The sequence below is a fragment of the Platalea leucorodia genome (genome assembly GCF_965183815.1).
Source record: "Platalea leucorodia genome assembly, chromosome: 1".
Classification (NCBI taxonomy): domain Eukaryota; kingdom Metazoa; phylum Chordata; class Aves; order Pelecaniformes; family Threskiornithidae; genus Platalea; species Platalea leucorodia.
The window spans coordinates 116,608,278-116,625,011 of NC_138823.1; the positions used below are offsets into that span (position 1 = coordinate 116,608,278).

Consider the following 16,734-nt stretch of genomic DNA (forward strand, 5'->3'; position numbering starts at 1 on the left):
AGTAGGGTGTGCAGTTTTGGGCGCCACAGTACAAAAAGGATATGAAGCTATCAGAGAGTGTCCAGAGGAGAGCCACGAAAATGGTGAAGGGTTTAGAGGGGAAGCTGTACGAGGAGTGGCTGAAGTCACTTGTTCTGTTCAGCCTGGAGAAGAGGAGACTGAGGGGAGACCTCATCGCGGTCTACAGCTTCCTCACGAGAGGAAGAGGAGGGGCAGGCGCTGATCTCTTCTCCCTGGCGACCAATGATAGGACCCGAGGGAACAGCAGGAAGATATGCCAGGGGAGGTTTAGGCTGGACATTAGGAAAAAGTTCTTCACCCAGAGGATAGTGGAGCACTGGAACAGGCTCCCCCGGGAGGCAGCCATGGCGCCAAGCCTGACAATATTCAGGAAGCGTTTGGACAACGCCCTCAGCCGTATGGTGTGAATTTTGGGGTTGTCATATGCAGGGACAGGAGTTGGACTCGATGATCCTTGTAGGTCCCTTCCAACTCAGGACAGTCTATGGTTCTGTGATTCTATGATACTCTACAGTTGCAACAGAAAGGGTGTAGGAGCTAGCTAGAAAGGGCTTTACACATCATTTTATGCTGCCTTGCTGGACTTTATGAGCACCTCCTCCCAGTGCTCCTTCTTCCATGCACCCCATATCAGTCAGTACGCCTAACCGCTTACCTTGCGGTAAGACATGCGGTACTGCCACCCCAAGTGGGTCCACCCTTGCCAGTTTCTATTCCTTCTCCACTCATTTAGAAGAAGGAAACGCAATAATTTGCAGTCAGTAATTCACTGGCAATGTGTGTGTGGCAGGAGCGCAGCTTTTGCAAGCATTTCGCTCTGCACGAGAAGGAAACGCCCTGGTGCACACTGACGAAAGGCTTACAAGATGCCAAGTTTCATTTTTACAGCCAAGTTAAAAAAAAAAAACAAGTTTCGTTTTCTGTCTCATGACTGGTTTGACAAACACACCCGTGGCTTGCAAACAGATGCAGCTGTTTGTTGTGCTGGTGTTTAGGTCAGAGTCCCTTCCAAGCTAAAAAGCAGTGTTTTCCACTTTCTGCACCAGAAGTGAGGTGGGTTGGTCCTGGGTTTCTCTGCACTGAAGTGAAACGCCCCTAAATAACAACAATAGGGAGTTCGGAGGTTACACGAAATGCCAGACACGTTAGTCCCCACCAGCCACTCACTCCTCTTAACATTTATATTCTGTTGATGCACGCAAACACTTTTGCCTGAATAAGAACTGCAAAATCCCACCCATGGCCTTTGATTCCTTTAAGTCACTGTAGGAAACAAGATTACACCAGGGAGCATGCAGTTTTCCCACCTCGTATGGATGCAGCTCCAAAACAGCAATTGTGGCTGTACTTTTGACTGTCTTTTTTTTTTTTAAAGTGGCTTTGCCCCACTGTTTTGATGCGCTCCACTTGGAGCGAAGCGATAAAAACACCCACGCTAAGGTCAGCATTACTGCGCTCCTCCAGTCCCTAAACGGGCCGCAGGTTAATTTGGGGGAAAACTCAGCGCAGAAGACGGATGATTAGCAGATATTCATTTTTGTGTGAGAAAGATGTGCAGACGGTAACACTTGATGACAGAGGAAAACCCGATTAAAAGTGTGGTTCACAGAAAAGTGAATTACTGAACGATCCCTCGTGATGTATTGATCCTTGGCTTCTTGATCCACTTTTCCCAGTGTGAAAAGACAATGGGACATGAGGAATGAGGGAACGATGACAACGGCAGGAGCCTTCGCTCCCTCCGCTTCCCTTAAACCCTGGAAGACCAAGCAGGAGCTTTGTGGCAGCAGCTGTCGCAGTAGCAGTAGCAGGAGGTTGTCTTGAGAAATCACCGGCGACAGCCTCGGGATGAAGGGCTGGCCGAGGCGGGGACGCACGCCGATCTCTCACGTATGCTGAAGACGCGCCGCTACGTCATTTTTAAAAAATGCCATTTCGGCTGCCGCTGCGGCGGGAGCCCGAAGCCACCCGCAGGTTCCGGGCTGCGCTGCCAGGGCAGGGCCGCCCCGCTGCCCCCCGCCGCGGGTGGGGGGACGGGACGGGACGGACGGGACGGACGGGACGGGACCCCCCCCCCCCACGCGGGGGCGGGGCGGTCTCGGTTTCGATTCCCCGCGCGCGCCCCCGGCTCCCCGCGAGGTGACGCGGGCGGCGGGGGCGGGGCGGGGGCGGCCCGGGGGGCGGGGCGGGGCGGGGCAGGGGCGCGGGGCGCCCGTGTTTAGGGGCGGCGGCCGGCGCGCGCTCTGGGGGCCTTGGCGCGCGGCGGCGGCCGGGCAGGTAGGTGTGCGCGCGCGCGCGCGCGCAGCGGCCACCCCGGAGATAGCGCCCCGGTGTGTGTGCGTGCGTGGGGCAGCGGGGGCACCGGCCGCCCGGCGCTCGCCCGTGTCGGGCGGGATTTTGGGGGGGTGGCCCGTCTGATGGAGCGGCGGTCGGGGTGCCCGCTCCGCACCGCACCGCACCGCCTCCTCCGCACGACTCCGCATAGGCGCGCGTCCCGCGGTTCTTCATGCCCTGCACGGCTGCGTGCATGGCACGGCGCTGCGTGCGCCGCGGTGGGAGCCGTTGCCCCCTGGGGGTGGCTTTCCCACCTGGGCCGAGCTGAGGTGAAGTTCCCCGGGTGCTTCAGCGGGGGGGTCCCGCAGTTCGGGAGAGGGGTCGTGCTTCCCTGGTAAGGGGCGCGGGGTGGCGGGCAGCGAGGGTGGCTGTGCTGGTTGGGAAGCCCGCCGGGGAACGTGTGGGGTGGTCGCAAGAGAAGAAGGGAAGAAGAGCGCATTCCTGCTCCCGCCAGGCATCTGGGAGCGTGTGTTGGCCTGGTACAGCTGGCGCGGAGGAGCTGGGGGAGATGCGGTGATGTATCTGTGCTTGAAAAGAAGAAAGAGAACTTCTTTGGCACAGCCCTGAGCTAAGCATTGTTTGCAGTGGTTTTGGATCCTTTCCCTGAAAAGGAAAACTGTTGTACAAGGTCGTGGAGTGGTCACTTAACAAAACAGACTTTTTCATTTGAAAAGGAGTTTGGGCACAGTGTGCACTTCAGAAGAAAAAAAGCAACAGGATCTCTCATCAGTCTTTGTATTTTTTGCCCAATTTACAGAAAATGAACTTCGGGTCGATAGAGTGGGTTTATTGCAAATGGGAAGAGGCTTTGCTTTCCCATGAAAACGTGCAAAAGGGAGTCTTTCCTACCAGTGTTTTTACCAACATGCAGTTAAACTTGTCAGGCATTGGCTGTGAACTGCACAAGCTTGAAAACCTTGCTGTTAGGGGAATCTTGTTGGTTTGGTTTGGTTTTGTTTCTTCCCCCCATTCCAGATGCCATACCATCTTGAGCTAATCTATACAAAGGAAATATTGAGACAGTTTGTTGCCATTGCTTTCTTACCGGGTCAGCTCTGTTTGATGACAGGAACATTGCTGAGCTGAGCAAACAACTGCAGCAGAGTAAACACCTCCCTCTTGGACCGAGTTAGGTCTTGTATGGCTGAGCTAGACAAGGGGTTTCAAGATTGTTGTTGTTTCAGACAATAGGAAGCAGGGTTAACTGTTGATGCTGTTTTGTGAGGTTTTGGGCTTTTTTTGTTTTGTAAAACAGTAATGACACTGTGTGGATAGAATATTGAAGATGGTTTTGCATCAGTTTTTCTGTATATAAAATGGGAGATGCAAGTCCTTTCTTAGTTTACTAACAAAGTGCTGCTACCGGAAATCATAAGTATGTGTACGTATGCACAGAGTTTTGCTTGAAAATGCAACTCCACACTTGCCGTAACCTATGTTCTCTTAGGTGTAACTTGTTACTGGTAGGCTACAAAGAGGGGAGAATCCTTTGAAACAGAAAGCAAAAAAGCCTGTTTTGTTTCACTTAGCAAAACAGGATGTGCTGGGGAACAAGGCCAAACTGTCACTGGTGCAAGCTGTGAAGCAGTCTTCAACAAAAGCTAGTCCACATGTGCTTGGCATGAGTTCAGCTTGCGAGGAAAGGAGGAAGGATGTTCTGAGATGCCACCTTAAATCCAGGATGATGTGCCATAGTGTCCTGGTTTCAGCTGGGATAGAGTTAATTTTCATCTTGGTAGCTGGTATGGGGCTGTGTTTTGGGTTTAGGATGAGAACAATGTGGATGATACACTGATGTTTTGGTTCTTGCTAAGTAGTGCTAAGTAGTTGCTAAGTGGCGCTCACACTGGCCAAGGACTTTTCAGCTTCCCAAGCTCTGCCAGGTGCACAAGAAGCTGGGAGGGGGCACAGCCAGGACAGCTGACCCAGACTGGCCAAGAGGCTATGCCATACCACATGACGTCATGCTCAGTATATGAGCGGGGGGAGTTGGGGGGGGGGAGGGCAATGATCGCTGCTTGGGGGACGTGCTGGGCATTGGACGGCGGGTGGTGAGCAATTGTACAGTGTTTTGCTTGTTTTGTATTACTCTTGTACTATTATTACTTGTTATTATTATTATTGGTATTATTACTATTACTACTGTTCTATTTTTATTTTACTTTAGTTGTTAAACTGTTCTCATCTCAACCCACAAGTTTTCCCCTTTTGCCCTTCCGATTCTCTCCCCCATCCCACCGGTGGGGGAGTGAGCGAGCGGCTGCATGGTGCTCAGTTGCTGGCTGGGGTTAAACCACAACACATGGCCTTGTGTGAGGACCTGTGTTGCCAAATTAATCAGCAACACGTTGAGGTCTTGCCTATAAACTGAGAGCTGTGATTTTTTTTCTCTTTCAGTAGTGTTCTTTTTCCTTGTAACTTTTCTAGGGGGCTTCCCAAAATGAGGTGTAATTTCAATGACATGAAGGTACCTTATGGACAGGCTGAGGACATCCCAAGTGGTCTGTAGGAGCCAGTCTGTCAGGTTTCTTTTGCCCTGTTCATGGATGTAAAACCCTGGTTTCACAGGGAGTGCTCACAGTATAAAGCAGGTACAGAGCTGGTGTCCTGTGGTGTGTGCACCCATCTTGTTTTGTGGAAACTGTTGTCTTGTTCTTGGTGATGTGCTTTCGATTTCCATTTCCTTGCTTTGTTGTTTCCTAGCCTAGTACATTTCCTGTGTGCAAGTCAACCACAAATCCCTACTCTAGAGGATTTCTTTGTAATATTTTAGTAGCGTCCTTGTCTTGAGGTTTTGCTTGGATTACTGTGAGTCAGCAGGGCTGGCCCAGTACTTCTGGCTGGGTTTGCGTCCTGTTTCTGTGGTCTTGTTTGCTGGTCGTGCATCTGAAGAGGAACTGAACTGCTAAGCAGTGTCAGCTACGTCAGTTTGGTATGTGGCTAGCTGGAGACGTCAGGCAGCTGGGCTTAGTTATTAGTAATAATTGCTTTATAACAGGTTGCATGAATAGAAACCACAGCGGTAATCTGGAGAAGGAGGACCTCGGGAGGGCATTCAGACCAGCGTTGCCCAGAGCAGGGTCCTAGGCCAGAGCTTGCGTTTTCTTATGTTTGTATTCCACTTGCTCCCCTTGTTTCACCCAGACCTTGCACACATCTCTTCCTTATCTGTTTTGTACATAGCGTTTGAGGTATTAACAAGACACTGAGATGTCTGTGTTAATCATACCCTGGGGTGTATTTGCCAAATGTTAGTAAAGATATATGTCTTGTTTCTGTGCCCTACAATTGTCAGTTTACTACAGAGCATGTTTCCAGGAAAAAGCTTGGTATGAAATGAAGAGCAGCCTGGGATGTTCTGTCTCGTTTGGGGCACCAACAGCCATTTAATATCTTGTCCTGGTTTCGGCTGGGATAGAATTAATTTTCTTCCTAGTAGCTGGTATAGTGGTGTGTTTTGCATTTAGTATGAGAATAATGTTGATAACGCACTGATGTTTTAGTTGTTGCTAAGCAGTGTTTATACTAAGTCAAGAACTTTTCAGCCTCCCATGCTCTACCGAGTGAGGAGGCTGGAGATGCACAAGAAGCTGGGAGGGAGCACAGCCAGGACAGCTGACCCAAACTGGCTGAAGGGCTATGCCATACCATGTGATGTCATGCTCAGCATATAAACTAGGGGAAAGCTGGCTGGGGGGGCACTGCTTGGGGACTGGCTGGGCATCGGTAGGTTGGTGGTGAGCAATTGTTTTTCATTTACATCACTTGTCTTTCTTGGGTTTTATTTCTCTCTCTTTTTGTTATTTTCCTTTTCATTACAATTTTTATTATTTATTATTATTATTATTATTATATTTCAGTTATTAAACTGTTCTTATCTCAACCCACAAGTGTTCTCACTTTTACTCTTGCAGTTCTCTCCCCTATCCCACTGAGGGGCAGGAGTGAGCAAGCGGCTATGTGGTGCTTAGTTGTGGGCTGGGGTTAAACCGCGACAGTCCTTTTTGGTGCCCAGTGTGGGGCATGACTGGTTGAGATAATGACAAATCTGACCAGAGCATGTTACAACAAATTTGTTATAAACATTCATTATATTAGTTTGATAGTCTCTGGTCACAATGTTGATTAATTTGCTCTAGTTGTGCTTGTTCTCAGAGTTTTGTTACACCCTACTTGCAGTGTATGTTCCCTGTTGTGCTGTTTATCACCTCTAGGAGCTGGGTCAAGGTTATAATTTTGCTGAACTTTGTAACACTGGCTTATGATATGATAAAATGGCTGGTCGTGAGACTTATCTGGTATTTGTACTCATCATTGCCATCATCTGTGTACTTCAGGAGCCATCTCTCAGAAACTATTAATAATAACTATTAATAATTACACTTTTTACCTCTCCTCAGAGAACCAATTTACGGAGGAGACACCTTCCTTCACCTTCCTCTTCTCCTCCAAGCTAATTACAATAGCTCTTGAGAATATTGAATATCCTTGGGATGTTCAAACCAGCATGTTCCTGTTGCACCTACTTCTGAATGTGTTTCAGGTCTTGTTTAAAGCTAAACAACTATTTAAGAATACCACCCAGAGATCTACCCTGAGGCTGGACAGTTATGAGTGGCAGGGTGTGTGGGATAGCATTGGCAAGTACCTAAGACTGTGACCACCTCCAGTGTTTTGGAACTTCACCCCTGAAGAAGTGCAGAATCCTGAAAAACTAGTAAAGTATTTGGAAAAAAGTATGCTGTCACCCTGGCAACTCCAGAGAGACACAAATCACTGCAACATGGTGGAGTCTGGCCCATGCCTACCAAGCCCTGTTCAACACTATTCATTACCCTCAAGGGGAAGAGGTCTCTGGATCTGATGACAAAGCGACAGGTGCTGTGGCTACTCCAACCCCGGTGACAGACACTGCGGCTGAACCAGAGAACCAACCTGTGCTGCTATCAGTCACCCCCATGCACAAGAAGAAATCTTGGAAGTGGAAGTCAGCTCGTTTAGTAAGGGATGAAGAAGCTCCTCCTAAGAGGGAGCAGGAGGAAGAAGCATACTGCCCCACCAGCAAGGAGGCAGACTACTCTAAAGCAGGGCCATCACAAGAACAGGAGGGCGAAGAGGAAGAATTCCTCGCTTCTCCCCAAGGAAGAACTCAACAGGAGGGTTCCTCTTCTTCCTTGGAGGGAGAGGAAGAACTCATTTATGAGATGGTAACCACCTGATCTCTACCCCCAAGTGAGCTGTGAGATAAGTAAAAGGATTTCAGCTGTTGTCCAGCTGAGCACATTGTCACCTGGGTGCTCCGATGCTGGGATAATGGGGCCTGTAGCCTGGAGTTGGAGGGTAGGGAAGCCAAGCAGCTGGGATCCATTTCTAGAGAAGGGAGCATTGACAAAGTGATTGGAAAAGGGGCACAAGTCCTCAGCCTCTGGAGGTGACTCCTGTCAGGCATGAAGGAAAGGTATCCCTTCAAGGAAGATGTTCTATGTCACCCAGGCAAGTGGACCACCATGGAGAGAGGTATCCAGTACCTGAGGGAATTAGCTGTACTGGAGGTGATTTATGATGACCTGGACAACAAGCAGTTATCCAAAGTTGCCGATGAAGTCAGATGCACATGACCCATGTGGCAGAAGTTTGCACGGTGTGCACCATTGTCACATGCCAATTCATTGGCATAATGACCTGGAAAGACTGAGAGGGACAAACGGTGGATGAAATGGCTGGCCAACTCTGGCAATACAAAGAAAATCTCTCTTCCTCCCTCATCTTAGCTGTGGAGAAACTGGTCCAGCAACTCAAAGAGAATAGACCCTATTCCCCACCTGTATGGACCAGTATCTCGGCTATTAGGAGTAAGTGCCCCTCAGCTCAAGAGGGAGGATGTAGTGGGTACACACCACGGGCCACCCTGTGGTTTTACCTGCGTGACCACAGAGAGGACATGAGGAAGAGGGATGGAAAATCTACCTCGACCCTAGAGGCACGGGTACGTGAGTTGCAAGGAAAAACAATCACAAAAGGGGGTTCTTCCAGGAAAATTGCTGCTCCGGTCTCCAGTGGGCAGTTCCCCAGAGAGAGTAGAAGGGCTGATCTTACTCCTGATCTTAATTAAAGGACTTGTGATTAGTATTTACAAGAAGTGAGTAGCAAATATTATGACCAGGACTAGAAAGGCCCTGCCTCCAGCCAGGTGGAGGAAAGGGACAACCAGGTTTACTGGACTGTGTGGATTCGATGGCCTGGCACATCAGACCAACAGTAGTATAAGGCTCTAGTAGACACTGGGGCACAGTGCACCCTAATATCATCAAGCTATAAAGGGGCAGAACCCATCTGTATTTCTGGAGTGACAGGGGGCTCCTAACAGCTGACCGTATTGGAGGCTGAAGTGAGCCTAACGGAATGAATGGCAGAAGCACCCTATTGTGACTGGCCCAGAGGCCCTGTGCATCCTTGGCATAGACTACCTCAGGAGAGGGTATTTCAGGGACCCAAAAGGGTACCGGTGGGCTTTTGGTATAGCTGCCTTGGAGACGGAGGAAATTAAACAGCTGTCTACCTTGTCCAGTCTCTCAGAGGACCCTTCTGTTGTGCGGTTGCTGAGGGTCGAAGAACAATAGGTGCTGATAGCCACCACAACAGTGCACCGGTGGCAGTATTGCACCAACTGAGGCTCCCTGATTCCCATCTGTAAACTGATTCGTTGACTGGAGAGCCAAGGAGTGATCAGCAAGACTCACTCATCCTTTAACAGTCCCATATGGCCAGTGCGAAAGTCTAATGGAGAGTGGAGACTAACAGTAGACTATCAGGGCCTGAATGAAGCCACACCACCACTGAGTGCTGCCGTGCTGGACATGCTAGAACTTCAATATGAACTGGAGTCAAAGGCAGCCAAGTGGTATGCCACAATTGACATCGCTAATGAGTTCTCAATCCCTTTGGCAGTAGAATGCAGGCCACAGTTTGCTTTCCCTTGGAGGAGCATCCAATATACCTGGAATCGACTGCCCCAGGGGTGGAAACGCAGCCCCACCATTTGCCATGGACTGATCCAGACTACTGGAACAGGGTGGGGCTCCGGAACACCTGCAGTACACTGATGACATCATTGTATGGGGCAACACAGCAGAAAAAGTTTTTGAGAAAGGGAAGAAAATAGCACAAATCCTTCTGAAAGCCAGTTTTGCCATAAAACAAAGTAAGGTCAAGGGACCTGCACAGGAGATCCAGTTTTTAGGAATAAAATGGCAAGATGGACGTCATCAGATTCCAGCCGATGTGATCAACAAGATAGCTGTGTCTTCACCAACTAGCAAAAAGGAAACAAAAGCTTTCTTAGGCATTGTGGGTTTTTGGAGACTGCATGTTCCAAATTATAGTCTGATTGTAAGCCCGCTCTATCAAGTGACTCGGAAGAAGAATGATTTCAAATGGGGCCCTGAGCAATGAGAAGCCTTTGAACAAATTAAACAGGAGATAGTTCTTGCAGTAGCCCTTGGGCCAGTCTGGGCAAGACAAGATGTAAAAAATGTGCTCTACACCGCAGCTGGGGAGAATGGCCCTACCTGGAGCCTCTGGCAGAAAGTCCCAGGGGAGACTTGAGATCGACCCCTAAGGGTTTTGGAGTCAGGGATACAGAGGATCCAAGGCCCGCTATAGACCAACTGAAAAAGACATATTGGCAACATATATGGGGTTTGAGCTGCTTTGGAAATGGTTGGTACTGAAGCACAGCTCCTCTTGGCACTCTGACTGCTGGTGCTGAGCTGGATGTTCAAAGGGAGGGTCCCCTCTACACATCATGCAACTGATGCTACGTGGAGTAAGTGGGTTGCACTGATCACCTGATGGGCTCGAATAGGAAACTGCAGTCGCCCAGGAATCTTGGAAGTGATCATGGACTGGCCAGAAGGCAAAGATTTCGAAATATCACCAGAGGAAGAGGTGACGTGTGCTGGGGAGGCCCCACTGTATAATAAGCTGCCAGAAAATGAGAAGCAATATGCCCTGTTCACTGATGGGTCCTGTCGTATTGTAAGAAAACATCGAAGGTGGAAAGCTGCTGTGTGGTGTCCTACACAACAAGCAGCAGAAACTGCTGAAGGACAAGGTGAATCGAGTTGGTTTGCAGAGGTGAAAGCCATCCAGCTGGCTTCAGATATTGCTGAACGAGAAAAACGGCCAGTACTTTATACTGACTCATGGATGGTGGCAAATGCCCTGTGGGGATGGTTACAGCAATGGAAGAAGACTAACTCGCAGCGCAGAGGTAAACCCATCTGGGCTGCTGCATTGTGGCAAGATATTGCTGCCTGGGTAGAGAATCTGATTGTAAAAGTATGTCATGTAGATGCTCACGTACCCAAGAGTCGGGCCACTGAAGAACATCAACCAGCAGGTGGATCAGGCTGCTAAGATTGAAGTGGCTCAGGTAGATCTGGACTGGCAACATAGGGGTGAATTATTTCTAGCTCGCTGGGCCCATGACACCTCAGGCCATCAAGGAAGAGATGTAACACACAGATGGGCTTGTGATCGACGGGTGGACTTGACCATGGACACTACTGCACAGGATATCCATGAATGTGAAACGTGATGCAATCAAACAAGCCAAGTGGTTAAAGCCTCTCTGGTGTGCAGGACAATGGCTGCAATATAAATATGGGGAGGCCTGGTAGATTGATTATATCGCACTCCCACAAAACCGCCAAGGCAAGCACTATGTGTTTACAATGGTGGAAGCAACAACTGGACGGCTGGAAACATATCCTGTGCCCCATGCCACCACCCAGAACACTATCCTGGGCCTTGAAAAGCAAGTCCTATGGTGTCGTGGCACCCCAGAGAGAACTGAGTCAGACAACAGGACTCATTTCTGAAACAACCTCACAGACACCTGGGCCAAAGAACATGGCATTGAGTGGGTATATCACATCCCCTATCACGCACCAGCCTCCAGGAAAATCAAACGATACAATAGACTGTTAAAAGACTACACTGAGAGCAATGGGTGCTGGAACATTTAAACATTGGGATACACATTTAGCAAAAGCCACCTGGTTAGCCAACACTAGGGTATCTGCCCATCGAGCTGGCCCTGCCCAATCAAAACTTTTACGTACTGTAGAGGGGATAAAATGCCTGTAGTGCACATAAAAGATATGCTGGGGAAGACAGTCTGGGTTACACCTGCCTCGGCCAAAGGCAAGCCCATTCGTAGGATTGCTTTTGCTCAGGGACCTGGGTGCACTTGATGGGTGATGCGGAAGGATGGGGAATTCCGATGTGTACTTCAAGGGCATTTGATTTTGGGTGAAAATAGCCAATGGACTGAATTGTATGATGTTAATTTTTATATAATATTGTATATCATCACTTCTATGAGGGCTATATGCCATATCAAAGGTGTTACGGTAAGAATCACTCAGATTAATGAAGAATGAACTTTGATGAAACCGAGCAAAGTGCAGCAGTGATGGAACCAGAACTGACTTCAGCATGCAACAATCCAACACCACACGCCATCTCTTCTGCCCTGAAAGACTACTATGAGAGATGAAACCTGAAGTCATGGACTAAATAAACCCAATGGACATTATAGAGGGATGGCCCATAGACCAAGGGAGTGATATCTGTGTGTATATATTAAAAGACAGGAAAAGCAGTAGTGATTCATTGAAATGTATTGGAAAGTATGGGACCTGGGGCATGACGTAGATGATATAAAATAAAGGGTGGATACTGTCCTGGTTTTGGCTTGGATAGAGTTAATTTTCTTCCTAGTAGCTGGTATAGTGCTGTGTTTGGATTTAGCATGAGAATAACGTTGATAACACACACATGTTTTAGTTGTTGCTAAGCAGTGTTTTTACTAAGTCAAGGACTTTTCAGCTTCCCATGCTCTACCAAGTGAGGAGGCTAGAGATGCACAAGAAGCTGGGAGGGAGCACAGCCAGGACAGCTGACCCAAACTGGCCAAAGGGCTATGCCATACCATATGATGTCATGCTCAGTATATAAACTGGGGGAAGTTGGCCAGGGGGCAGTGACCGCTGCTGGGGGACGGGCTGGGCATCAGTCAGCAGGGTGGTGAGCAATTGCATCACTTGGTTTTTCCCGGGTTTTGCTCCCCTCTCTCTCTCTTATGTTTTCCTTTCCATATAATTTATTATTAATAATGATAATATCGCTATTATTATATTTTATTTTATTTCAATTATTAAACTGTTCTTATCTCAACCCACAAGTTTTCTCACTTTTACCCTTCTGATTCTCTCCCCCCTCCCACTGAGGGGAGTGAGGGAGCGGCTGTGTGGTGCTTAGTTGCTGACTGGGGTTAAATCACAACACCAGTTTGGATGGAAATAACCTGATAAAGTTTTCTCTCTATTCATTTACCAAAAAATTGTTTTCTTTGTCCTTTTAGAGGCAAACACAGCTACAGAGATGCATGCTGTCTTCAGCTCTGGAGTACTGTGATGCATAGGACATTGGCTAGCCATAGGGCCCAGAAGCAATAAAGAAACGTCATTTGGTCCAATTTGTGCTAAGTTCAGGGCAACATTCACTGATAAGAAGCTATCACTATGCTGCTCTGCTTGCCCTAATCTGTTTCAAATTTGCTCTAGAATCTTATTCTTCGTTTTCAACGTGATGCTGGCTTTTACTGGGAGCAAAGGGTCTTTTGGCACTTCCAAGCTCTGGTACGAATCTGGCAAGGTGACTTGTTACAGAAATGTGTTTTTGTTTTTTTTGTTTCATAGGGCAGAGTGAGAATCTATCTAATGAGAGGCTATCCCTATCTATCTTAATCTATGCCTAACGATAGGGATGTCTAATGAGAAGCTATCTAAATGATAGGCTTTTCATTTGAGTTGACCAGCTTCTCCAAGATGAGCTGACATATTTTACAAGGGCGGAACACATTCTTCATGAGATACTGGCTGAACATTCGATTTAAATGTTCAGATAATCACAAATACCACTATGACTTTTTCCAGACTAAACAGATCGATGAGGATGACCATGTCTAAATCTCAACTTCTTTGCCCTCTTCTGCATGAGATTTCCTAATGTGTCTGCTTATGGCCTGGTCCGTTATAACTTCTTCATCCTGATTGCAGAACTTGTATTTTTATCTCTGCCGTTTCTCCAAGGCTTCTTCTGAAAGTACAGGCAATTCAAGATTTTTCGTTCACCATTTCGGCATTTGATGAAAAAGCAAAGCTCCTGAAAGAAGTACATTTTTTCCGCTTTTCACTGTCAGGGTTATGCTTATATGCATTCAAAGGAGGTTGCGTTCTGTAAATATGTCTTTGGTAGCTGTTGTTGTTATTGTCAGGAAAGCAAATAAAACTGGCTAGCAAGCAGAGCATTGTCTCTTCAAGTTATGGGCTGCTAGAGCCTTCTCATCCTATATTTTTCCTCTTTTCTTGGGCCTGCCCTGACATTCACATACATCTATACCAGGACACACTGAACGTGTCATTCGGAAGACCTATATGCAGTGTCCTTTTGTTGGGTGACTGCAGGACTGCCTGGACGGATGGTGCCAGCGGTGGGCACGTGGGTGGAGGGGTCCCTCTGATGTAGCAGGTTGGGGTGACACGGCAATTCCTTCTCGGTGGTGCCGTGCTCTCGGAGCCAGCGTGCTTTTGTTGGGCAAGAGCTAATGAGAGCGCGAAGGTTTCCTGGTGAGAAAACGTGAATTGTTAGAATGCTGATGAAATGTATTTAGTTGTCACTCAGCCACAGTTTAGATGCGTTGTTGGGCTTTTTCTCTCCCTACCTGTTGCCAGTGCTAATGTCTGCCTGTTAGGTTAAGGCAGAAGAAGGAAAGGTTCAGTCTAAAGGCACAGTCTTTAGAAGTCAGATTTCCTGGAAATAGGATGATGCTCATTTTTCACGACTATTTTAATTCAGATGCGGAGCTCCCCGTTTGTTGGTTCAAGTAGCTTTTGGTTCCTTCATTTGTTGCTTGCATTATGGAAAGCTACTGTGTCTCAAGAATAAAAACATTATTCTACCACTGAGTAATGCCATAGGGATGGAACCTCAAAGCTTAACTCTCAGTATCAACAATAATTAAAAGCATGGCTGTGTAGACCTTCCACTTTTTCTCTGTGAATAAGCAGTGTCACACAGTTTCTCTTTTAAAATGTGTAAACCAGATGAAAACCAGATGCAGACAGAACAAATCAGCTGCTTGAGTTCACTCTCAGATTTATAAAGTTTTTAGTATTGCCAACTTGAAATGTTCAGAAAGCACAAGCTGGCCTCTTGAGACTGATAGCTGGCGTAAGGAACACAACATTTTTCAAGAATGACAAATGGGTTTTCTGGGCAGTCTCTGTTTGTGTTTTCAAGCTTATCTGCTGAAGCAAGAAGAATCAAAACTTAACCTTGTAAACCCCCAAAACTGCCCTGCTTCTGAGGACAGTCTGAAGCAGTTCAGTGGGACACCAACCTTCGCAATAACGTAAGAGTTGGCAACATGTGAAGTAAATGGGAACTTTGCCCACTGGCAGCAGTAGGGGTTGGAGCCAATTGTTTCTGACTTAACTGTATAATCTTTTGTTTTAATTCTTTGAGTAGAAATTAATATGCTTCATTTTGCTGTCACAGTTGTGCAGGTGGCCTCAGGAGCCATAAAGAAAGTGAAGAGAGTAGACCATCTTGTCTGGTTTCTTTTGTTTGTTTCTTTGAAGGACAAGGTCTCAACAGTACACCGAGAAGGGTGTCCCAGATCTTAGGGTGTCCCCGCACATTTATGTGTTTCAGGGACTCCATAGCTTAGGAGAAATCCCTGTTTTATGAGGGGAACCTGTCTCACTCTACTGTGTCTGGCTGGGATGGAGTTAATGGTGCCATGTTTTAAACTTGTGACAAAAACAATGCTGATAACACACTGGTGTTTTAGCTGTGGCTGAGCAGCGTTTGCACAGTGTCGGGGGCCTTCTCTTTTTCTCCCTCTGCCTCCCCAATGAATATATTGGGGGTGCACAAGAGGTTGGGAGGGGACACAACTGGGCAGATGACCCAAACTGACCAAAGGGATAGTCCGTGCCATCTAACATCATGCTCAGCAATAAAAAGGGAGAGGAGGGGACTTAGGGAGATTAGCCATCCCTAGCTTGGGAACTGGCTGGGCATTGATCTACGTGTGGGAGGTGGTGAATGATTGCCTTTGCATCACTTGTTTTGTTTTCTTTCTCTCTTCTTCCACTTCTCTTTCGCTTATTAAACAATTTTTATCTTGACCCTTAAAGTTTTCTTGCTTTTACTCTCCTTTCCTCTTCCCCCATCCCACCGGGGTTAACCCACAGCACTCACCACGACAAAATCTTTCATTAGTTATGTTCAGATGCAGTTGTGACCTTTACCTGTGCCAGTTAAGCCAGAGACAGCATCTTTATTTAATGCTTGCCATGCTCAGTAGACTTTATATAATACGTCTTCAGTTAGTCCACTGGTTTTGAGTTAAAATTGTTTATGCTTCAGGAAGATGTTGGGCAATAGCATGACATGCTGTGCTAGTCAGCACAGCGATTTTTTTGGATCATTAACTTAGATGTCAGATTTGCATGCCTGTGTATCTCTTGGGTCTGCAAACTTGGGTGTAGTTGCTAAAGGCTGCAGCAGACATCCCAGTTATTTAAAAGACCTACAGTTTGGAGTTTTGGCTGGGAAGCTCCAGTGCTAGAAAAGGATGGGAATTTGTGGTCTGCTGGAAATCCTGCCGCCCGGAGTGGTGAGGGGATGCCACCTCCTGATCTGAAACAGGGAGCTCAGTTCCAAAACTTCTCAGCACGGGACACGTTTGAAAGTCCTTTTAAAATGTATATTTTAATTGGGGGTCTTTTGCTGTATTGTGGGAAAAATAATCCTTTAAACCTCTTGTAAATACCTTTTATTTGTAATTGTACTTTAAGGTAAATATAATTCTGGGTAAAAAATTTGCCCTAAGTAGAAGCATAACCTTCTTAGAAAAAAGAAAAAGCTTGAAATTCAACTATGATTTAGAAAACCACAGGTTCATGTGTATTCCTACATGAAGAAGCTCCTGTGTAGTTGAACTGTTTCAGTATTATTCTTGGTGAAAATAATTTCTCTAACCTTGTGATGCTAGAAAGTTAAAAGCTGAAAGAATTAAAAAAATACAAGGTAGAACCATCTTTTAGCACTTGCTTTTTGTTCCTTGCACTGTTGCTCTATTTTTTTCCTTTTCTTCACCTCAATAGTCCTCATACCGTGCAGTGTAAAAAATGTCTTGCTCACACTATGAGTACACTTGATTCGCTGTCTGGATAAGTAGTATTTTTAAGATATATACTGTATGCACATTGCTCAATGAAGTGGTGATTTAATTTGCCTAGG

The 16,734-nt window shown here is 47.0% G+C and overlaps 1 protein-coding gene across 3 annotated transcripts in view; it reads left to right on the forward strand.

The window, feature by feature from the left end:
- The first annotated feature begins 2,231 nt into the window (after window positions 1-2,231).
- Window positions 2,232-16,734, forward strand: part of TRANK1 (tetratricopeptide repeat and ankyrin repeat containing 1) — a 59,623-nt gene continuing 45,120 nt past the window's right edge. For 2 of the 3 annotated variants that reach the window (XM_082319166.1, XM_082319169.1), the window contains exon 1: window positions 2,232-2,298. The gene's annotated coding sequence lies outside the window, so the exon portion shown is untranslated. Of the gene's footprint in view, window positions 2,299-2,371; window positions 2,625-16,734 lie in introns of those variants that run through there. The other variant, XM_082319167.1, reaches the window with a different exon arrangement.